Source organism: Tachysurus vachellii, chromosome 8 (genome assembly GCF_030014155.1).
Source record: "Tachysurus vachellii isolate PV-2020 chromosome 8, HZAU_Pvac_v1, whole genome shotgun sequence".
Classification (NCBI taxonomy): domain Eukaryota; kingdom Metazoa; phylum Chordata; class Actinopteri; order Siluriformes; family Bagridae; genus Tachysurus; species Tachysurus vachellii.
This window is the reverse complement of record NC_083467.1, coordinates 6,258,260-6,266,374: the sequence shown is the minus strand read 5'-3', so window position 1 is coordinate 6,266,374 and position 8,115 is coordinate 6,258,260.

Genomic DNA, 8,115 nt, shown 5'->3' with positions numbered 1-8,115 from the left:
CCAAGGTAAGAAAGGCTGAAAACCGACCACCTCTGAACAAGACACGTAAGTTGAAACGTCAAGAATGGGCCAAGAAATATCTGAAGACAGATTTTTAAAAGGTTTTGTGGACTGATGACATGAGAGTGACTCTTGACGGACCAGATGGATGGGCCCGTGGTTGGATCACTAACGGACACAGAGCTCCACTTCGACTCAGACGGCAGCAAGGTGGAGGTGGGGTACTGGTATGGGCAGGTACTATTAAAGATGAGCTAGTTTGACCTTTTCAGGTTGAAAATGGTCTCAAATTTTTAGAAGACACTTTCTTCAAGCAGTGGTACAGGAAAATGTCTGCATCTTTCAAGAAGACTTTTATGCAAGACAACGCTCCATCACATGCATCAAAGTACTCCACTTCGTGGCTGGCCAGTAAAGGCCTTAAAGATGAAAAACTAATGACAGGGCCCCCTTCTTCACCTGACTTAAACCCTATTGAGAACTTTTGGGCCCTTCTTAAGCAGGAAATTTACAGTGAAGGTAAACTGTAGACCTCTCAGAACAGTGTCTAGGAGGCTGTTGGTTGCGGCTACACAAAAAGTTGATCTGACCAGATCAAGAAACTGACTGACTCCGTGAATGGAAGGCTTATGACTGTTATCTAAAAGAAGGGTGACTATATTGGTCACTGAGGTTTATTTTATTTTTTATTTTATTTTTTTTTAATTTCAGAAATGTTTATTTGTAAATTGAGTATATTATTCTCACTTTAACAGGTGAAAATAAACAAGTAAGATGGGAAAATCTTTGTTTTTCATTTAATTGCATAATAATTCTACACACTAATAGCTGCCTAATAATGGTGTACATATAGATAGTCTCTTAAAAAAGCCAAAACTTCACATCTACTACTTAAATGTTCAAGTTTGAGGGGTTGTTAACATTTTGGATTGACCAAGAGCACTGTAGTTGTACAATTTCAAAAGTGATCCTCAAAAATACAACTTGCCTAATAATTGTGCATACAGCGTACTATATATCATGTGGTGTATACTACACACCTACTACACTATATATACTGTATATTATATATTTTATGTGGCGTATACTATACACACACACATTACCATATGATGCATACTACACAAACCTTTTTTTTTTCGTTTTATCATTATGTGCATTCTACAAATACTTCTATCATAGGGTACATACTCCAAATACATTTATCATATCATACATACTACACATATTTCTTCATCATATCGTGTATACTACAAATGCTGTTATCATATGGTACTTTCTCTACATATTTTCATCATTAAAGGCATATTACACGTACAGTTTTAATCATATGGTGCCTACTAGGATGATATTTGTAGATACTTTACATCCTTTTTATCATGTTATAGCATACTATTTGGTCATTCTTTTTAGTATACTAGTTAGGGTACATCTTTTGTACCTGTGTATATTTCACATACAAATGTGAAAGAACTGTACCTTTAAAAATATTTACGGTATACATTTGTACCATATTCATGAAACCTTTTGAGTAAAACGTATATACAGCACATTTCACCTTTCCAGGTAAAACATATTCCTTTAATCACTTATGTGACAAGGGAAGTTACAGTTTAGTACCCGTTTTTCTGAGTGTAATGTAACACTGCCTTTCACATACAACAGAAATATGCTACAGGTTGCAAGAACATATAACGAAGGAGGTGTGAAGGCCACTTTTTTCAATTCTTCATTTAATAGTCTCATCTGTCTACAGCGTCATTAGCTCATGTTACGTCACTGGTCATATTGATTTATAAGATTGATCTGGTTGTTGGTTTTGTAATGGACAATTCCAAAACTGACGACACCCGTAGGCCACAGTAAAGCTGACAATCGATACCGAAGTTTATTGATTTTGTATAAACCTTAAAGAAACACATTCACGAATTTCGATTAAGTATTATTTTTATTTACATAACAAATTTAAACCAAGGGACCGTAAATCAAAACCCTGCGGATGGATGTGTTTGACAGCACAACTGTCACACCCGAAAATAGGCAAGGTTTAAGTAATAGCTGCTGAACTGTACAGGCCAGTCTAGTGTTGTTAGGTTCGTCACATATCTCACTTCCAACAAACAAAGAAAAACTAGGTCAAGCTAACTTTTTTCACCTGACCACTGTGAAGTTTAAGAATCCAGCTATATCCTGCAGTGTGTGTTCTTATGGGAGGGTGATGCATCAAACTAATACAAAGAACATAGTCTGTATTTTTTCTTCAGAGTCACTGGAGACGTACCTTCAAGGGTACATCTTTTATACCTTAACTGTCTATCTTTTACCTCAACTGGAAATGAGCTTTCTATCGTTCACATATTACTCTACAAAGTTACAAGTAATATCTTACTAATCGACATATTAATTATTAAAGCGAATTATCTTTACTGTATCGTATCAGGACAAGGACTATAAAGTAAAGTAGTGTTCCTTAAGTTCCAATTGTATGGCTCAAATCAGTTTAAAAATACAATGAATTTTCACCACAGACAGTACAGTTTAATACTTTTTGTAAAGCGTGAACCTGTTGTCTTGACTCGTGGCTGATGTCTCTGATCAATAATTTGATACCCGAAACACTTCTGCATAATATCAATTAACAGTACAGGATGAAGCAATTAATTTAATATTGTCTTTGAGTAAAATAAGAAATAAAACCTAGTCATTTTAATTAGCCTACAGCTTTAATCAGCAAAGGGACCGTTATGTTTGATAACTGTAATTGCAGTTTGTAATAGTTCGACTATAATAACATATAGCAAAATCATACCACAGGGATTTGAATTCAATATACAGTCCTGGCTTTCAGTCTCTCAGTTCTCGCTTGTGACTGTATTAAACATAGCTGCTCACTGTTCTTAGAATGATAAATTAACTCTCGCATTTGCATTTACCTTTACCTTTTTTTTTTGTTTAGGCTGCAATATATATTAATCAGAGTTCACGGAAAGAGACTTGACAATATGTGAACTTAACTGTCTTTTAATAAGGTTCTCATTATGACAGAGTGGCTTCTGGTGAAAACGTTCAGCCTTTCTTTGCGGCAGGATAGAGTGTTTTAGCAGTGGAGAGTAATTGAGTTTGTACGTGTGTTGTGCTTCCTCTCTCTCCCTGCATTTTCCCAGGGGACATGGGTCTTTGTCTCAGTTGAGTCCGGGGGCAGATGGTTGCTAGATTGGCTGTTTCAGGACATTTTCCCTATTGATTTTTACAGGTCTTCCTGCCAGTGCGAATTAGCTGGAGAGGGGGTTGGAGGTGGATGGAATGGGAAGAGGGGGTGTATTGTTCCTATAGCATGTATTAGCCTCTATCTGTATTAGAAGGTACGAGCTGTTTGCAGATGGGCGCCTCTAGCCGACGGGCAGGCGATTTCCAGCATGGCAGATTTATGCGCCCGGAGGGGGTTCAGGTGTTAGAGGAGTGGTGGAAGTGAGTGAGCAGTCGAAAAGAAGGCAGGTGTTTGAGTGTGTGCTGGGCAGGTGCATTTGTGTCACAGCTGGACTCTAGAAACCCTTATGCCTTACTTTGAGTTGCTCTCCCACTGCTAACCCTCTGTCTCCCTGTGTATGAAACAGCTGGTGCTCACTGTACATTCTCTGACCTGGCAGGACCCTACACCTCACATACTGGACCATGGTTATAGTACACACACACACACACACACACACACACACACACACACACACACATAGAGGTTTGATTATTTCTGACTGGATAAACATCTCTGTGACAGCTTAAAATGCAATTATAAAAATGTATGCATTCTGTTAGTATTTAATATTCTAAACTTAACTATAAAATTAATTTCATCTTAAGGACAAGTGCATTAATATAGTTTTAACATCTTTTTATTTACCCTGTTTACCCCTATATACTTAAACTTTACACATGTTTAGTCTGGAGGTGTTGAATTTACCTAGGGGGAAAAAAAAGAATTACTTTATCTTGTCCTAATGAGTATGTGACATATGTCAATAGGATTAGCTCAAATGTAAAGAACAGAAATCATACAAAGGGTGGAAGTGAAGCATCACTGAAGTATCAACTCACTGGGTGTGTGGCAGATAAGCCTGCATTGTGCTGTTTAATTAGCTGCGTGAGCTCTTATTGTTTATTTCCCCTCATGTGGCCCAGGTGACATCATGTGAATCTGGCTTCGCATGGTTAGCCATGGTAACTGATCTGTTTGTGTAAACACACAGCTCTCTGTCTCCACCCCCATCTCTGGTGGGACATGGTGTGCGTGTGTCGGCGGGGGGACTGAACACAGACCCTGGCAGCGCCTGGTTTGTTCGGCTTTTCATCCCTCTGCTACACACAGGGGGAAATCCAGGCAGCCTAGTGCCACTTTTTCCAATCACCTTCCTCTGTGTTGTATTCCCTGATCCCTCAACGGGCCCATTTCCCGAACATCAATTCAACATCTTCGTCAAACGTTTGCATCATGACCTGCTCCCACCCTCTTTTCCATGGCCTTATACACTCAGCACATCCAATGTGCCCTCAAACAGCATTCAGGGAAGAGCGCAAAGTCGCACGTGGCAAATCTATCACACATATGTTGAGTGTTGAGAGAGAGTGCAAAAAGGGTGATAGAATGAAAATTATTTTTAGAGGTGATGAGGAACATTTCCGCTCCCACTGATTTACGAATACAGCTCTTTCAGTGCCACATGTTTACAGCTAACATAATCTTCAAAGCATAAAACTCACCATCCGCTCACAATTGTTAAAAGTAAAAGCGTCAGGACTTTTATTTTGGTCCAGAGATCATTGGCAACGGATGGAGCTATGTGGCAAAGTGAGGGGGTGGGGGAAAGAATCAAAGAGGGGAAGAGTGAAGAGGAGGATCGGAGCATGAGATCATAGGAGTCACACTGAGGTAGGAATGAAATTATATCACAAGTGGGAATTGTCCCAATTAGGTTGGACTGCGGTGCCACTGTGGAGATGAAAACGTCCACTTGAATTAGAGCGCCTCTCTCACAGATGCACAGAGAAACTTTTTCCTCTTTCTATTCCTCCCCGACTCCGTAGATAGGGGGTGAATAGGGGGAGAAGAGAGAAGTAGTAACAGAAAAGCCCTACAGTCGCATCTTAAAGGTTTATCATCAGCATCCCTTTCCTTTGGCCACCACTGAAGCATGAAAAGGCTCCTGTGTGAAGAGTTATTTTTTTGGATCTGGAGCTCATAAAAGAACTGAATGATTAATTTAGCAGAAGGATTGATGCTCCGTATGATAAAGAGAATACATTTCTCTGTACTCTTTCATCTATGCCTCTCTCTGTGAGATAGAACAGGCGCGAAGTCAGAGATAGTGTGGCACGGCACAAAATTTGATGGCAATTAAATGTGGCATGCCAAGGCCACACCGTGGTTTGATGGCGAACTGCTCGGGGCGTGTTGCAGACTTATTGCGGCCAGTCCTCATTCTTTATCACACTCGCCGCGTCTCGTCTGTGGGGTCGAAGAGTTGAGTGTTTCTTCTCCGTAATTCAAAAACTATTGCTTTTCTTCCCCATGTCTTACGAGTAAACAGGATGACACTGCTGTTCCCAGGTTGTCCAGACATTTCCCATTCAGACACTACATGCTAGGAGTTATGTGAGCGTGTGTGAAGCAGGCGAGGGAAGTGGTGTAAGCCTGTTTGGAGTGGGGAACAGGTTTTTCAGCAAAGCTGTAATCTTATTAGCATTCTCAGAGAGCCTGGTCCACAGACCAGGCACTAACACTGTGCCGGTTCACTCCGTGCTCAAGGCATTATGGGGGAGAGGTGAGTGGGCCGCACAGCCTCAGCATCACATCCATCCATTTGACACATCTAGAACTCGTCGCAAAACGTGCTCTTTATCACTCCTATCTCAGAGTGTTGGTTATTGCACTCCTCTGTTTTCTCTTTAATCTGTCCCGCATTCACACGCTTGCTGCTTATTCTCTTCTCTTTGCTTATTGTTGTTTTTCTTTCCCTGTTGCTTCATATTTCTGGGATCATGCCAGTGTATTGCTTTCATTATTATAAGTATTGCTACTTTTCCACTCTGCTACACTCTGCATATCCCTCTGAATGAATTTACATTGTAGTGGGATTTCTAGACATGCAGTTAGACGTGTTTAAATGTTTCTCTCTGTCTCTCTTGTCTCTCCCAATGTAACTCTAGCTTTTCCATCTGTAACCTAAAGGAAAGCTTTTACATTTTTTGTATAAACCTCACGGGGACCTGCCAAATGTCTGCACAAGGACAATACTAGTAAATCTTGCTATCTTATTCCTATCCAAGATATAAAATTATGTTCATTCAGATTAAATGAATACTACATATGTGGTTTTCTACCCCAGAGTAGGTGATAGAAATTGCCTCCGCACTACTCTCCTCATTTTATTGCCACACGACTGAGCAGAGAGTAAATATTTAAAAAGAGGGCTGAGGGCAGTGCTGGGGGCATTTCATAAGACCCCCAGATCTACCCATGTCTCACTAGTGTCCCTACTATCATGGAGCAAGGTGGGGGAAAGTCCCTGTTTTGAAACACGTGTGTGTGTGTGTGTGTGTGTGTGTGTGTGTGTGTGTTGAGGTTCTTTGGCACTTCAAAGTGGTTGTAATAGCACTGGATTTCAAAACACCCTTTTTACTACCTCTTCACGGGGGGCTGGCATTACCAATGAGGTTAGCACCATGCTTCAAGATATGAGGGTTGATACCCACCTTCTATACACATACACATACACATACACACACACGCTTTAGAGCAACATAATGCACATCCCCCAAAGCCTAAAGCCTTTCTCACATAACACTGATATTACAGCCCAGCCCCCTTCCACCAGAGATATTATTAATAATAGAGCCGAAGCAATATATCCTCCTGCTATGGGAGGTATATGAGGTTAAGGATATTCTCCCACTAATTGTGCGTACAGATTTTAATATAAGGTAAGCACACAAGCCTGAAGTAACACTATCATATGAACAGCGAGGAGCACATCCCCTTTGGCTGTAGAGTAATAATAACAGCAGTTAATGCTGATATTTACATAGAATTAAAATGGATGGCTAGTGGCCCAGGAAGCAGTGAGCATTAATTTGTCATTAATTAATCCTGCATTGTTTCTCCTTCAGTCCTGGTGTGAATCTTAAACCCCAGCAGTAGGCTTGAGAAAACACTTGGATATTTATTAGATGACTCACACACTTCTTTTTGTGTGCTTGTGTTGTAGAGGGATGAGATTCATACATATATACATATGCAGTATGCTGTATGTATTTGTGTATATAAAAAGAAATATTCTCCAGCCACTTTAATAGGAACACCTGCACTCCTGCTCATTCATGTAATTTTCTAATCAAATGGGATCTCGGGGACTTGGTATGCTTGCTGGTGCCAAAAAGGTCGGTTCGAGATTTTCACACACAGTAGCACTGTGTAGAGTTTACACAGAAAAACAAACAAAAGAAAGAACGAGACCCTGCAGTGAGCAGCAATTCCGCAGGTGGAAAGGGCTTGAGGATGAGGGAGGTCATAGGAGAATGACCAGACTGGTTCGAGTTCGAGATCTGAAGGCTAGGGTAAGTCACATAACCACTCTTTACAGTCATAGTGAGCAGAAATGCATCTTGGAATGGACAACATGTCTAACCTATAAGGGGATAGCATACAACAGGGGAAGACCACATTGGGATCAAATCTTGACAACCAAGAACAGCAATCTGAGACTACACTGGGTTTAGGCTCACAAACCAGTATAAAAAAACATGCACAAATGCATAATAATATATGTTTCATGCATCGGGTTGTTCCACAAATGTGTTTACAAATGAAAAAAAAAAAAATAGAGGTGAAATTAAGTTGTAGGGTGTTAACTTAGAGGTTATGTTTTGCTACAATTCATTGACACATTAAATAATACACACTTACAAATATATATTGTATGTCAGCTGCTTTGTCTTGCATGCACACACACACACACACACACACACACACACACACGACCAACGTTGAATACTGGAGATGGCATGCTGGTTTGAATTGGGTCCAGAGCAAAGCTGAACTGTCACTTCAACTTAAATCTCCCCGTG